This window comes from Phytophthora parasitica (assembly GCF_000247585.1).
Source record: "Phytophthora parasitica INRA-310 unplaced genomic scaffold supercont2.121, whole genome shotgun sequence".
Lineage (NCBI taxonomy): Eukaryota > Oomycota > Peronosporomycetes > Peronosporales > Peronosporaceae > Phytophthora > Phytophthora nicotianae.
The window spans coordinates 4,546-6,383 of NW_008649107.1; positions in this window are offsets into that span (position 1 = coordinate 4,546).

Sequence of the window (1,838 nt, forward strand, 5' to 3'; positions counted from 1 at the left end):
CCCCGTTCAGCAATGCGAATTAACAGGTCGAGATGAGGATATCCCTGTAACACCAGCCGCAGGCGATCAGGATCAAGTGCCTTATTCGGTCTTGGCTCACCTTCGTCTTCTCCTCTTAGAAATTGTGTTGCGGCTTTTAAGCTCCAATTTTGGCTGCGAATGATCCGAGAAAGAGTTGTACATTCGAGTTTGTCTACTTCAAACTGCGAATTTGGGCTTTTTGGTGAGCGAAGAAAACCCTTTTTACGCTGGGACAAAGTAATTTTGCACTCCTGTCGTAGAAGTTCTTCTTCTAGTTTGGACCGAATTGTTTCTGCTGTCACCTTTGAAAGCGAGATAAGTTCTTTCGCAGAATCCGTAGGGTCAAGACCACCGATGACCGTTGAAGAAGACGTTGATGACACCCTCACTGGTCTCGTTCGTGATACTTGCTCGTTACCCAATTGTCGACGTACGATACTGCTTTTTTCGTTGATATGGGCTGCTACCCTAAGAGTGGTAGACGCTGGTGGAACTGAGTGAACGCAAGGCCTCGAACGACGGCTACCTGTGTCTTGCCCAGCCAAAGTTGTACTAAACACAGGTTTCTCACCGATGTGTTGTTCCTGCTGAAAGCATATACTACAGGTTCCCACGTCGAACTTGCTCTTTGCATATGATTGAGGTTGAGAACAAGGCTTCAGTCGACGCCTAAACGACTCCCCCCCCCCTCCCCCCCTCCACGTTTTCATCTGATGACAGGGATCTGTCACGATGTACTTCCTTTGAGGGGTGAGTCGCGCCAACCTTACTCGTTGTCTCAATGTCTGCTGTGTTCGCGCCCAACGGGCCCTTGGCGACGAAGCATGCTGGTTCCGCCACATGTATCGGTTCGCTGTCATGGCCTGTTACCCGACGAGATGCCGCACACACTGAAGGAAGACGCACAGCTGGTCGTCCCTCCAGGAGTCAGAGTTATTTATATTTGTCTTTCAGACCTCCAAATCGCTGGATAATGGTAGATTTGACGTCGTTTGGTAACTTGTTTGGCACAAAGTGGCCACGGTTGTGGGGGCAACTGCCGTCCTGCGTGACATTGCAACCGACTTTTGACAAGAATCGCATGCATAGGCTACGAGGCTTACCGGAACCAGGAACAACCTGCACTGGCAGTTGGTTTAGGACATTCCTTGGAATCCGACTCAAACGCCTCTTGTCGTCTGTTGTACGATGTTTCTGCTCGTGATGTGCAGGTTTTGAATGCTCTTCAGAATGGACAGCAGCTACCACAGATGCCCCCACCGACATGGACTCTACTTGACGATGCACTTTGACGAACATTAGGTCCCTGAGTTGCCGATCATCGGTGGAACAGCGGCGAGTGACTTGGCTAAGACCACTACCTACTTCCGCGGCAGCTCGAAAATCTTCTAGAAGATCATTTACCCAGTAGACCAACACCGAAAGGTCGTCTGAGCTCCAGCTGACTTGCTTAAGAGTTTGTTCAATGAAGGCCACGATGTTTTCGACTAACTCGACCAGTTCGAGACAGCAATACTCACGAGCATACATCAGAAAAACCCTCACGGAATCGATGACATCATCGATGTGTGAAGCAGGTATTGCTCGCCCGAACTCTGCCGTAGCAGACAAATTATCGAAATTGGAACCGCCCGATTCCAGCCAGTGGATGCGGTCTGACTGCGATAATCTGGCGAAATGTCGGATTGATAAACCACTTAAACCGAACTGAATGTCGAATAGCCGAGTACAAACTCCAGGAAGTGCCTTGAATGCCACGTGCTCGGACCGGATCATACTTTTGACAAATACTGTAGCAGGCTTACCTTTGTATTTCG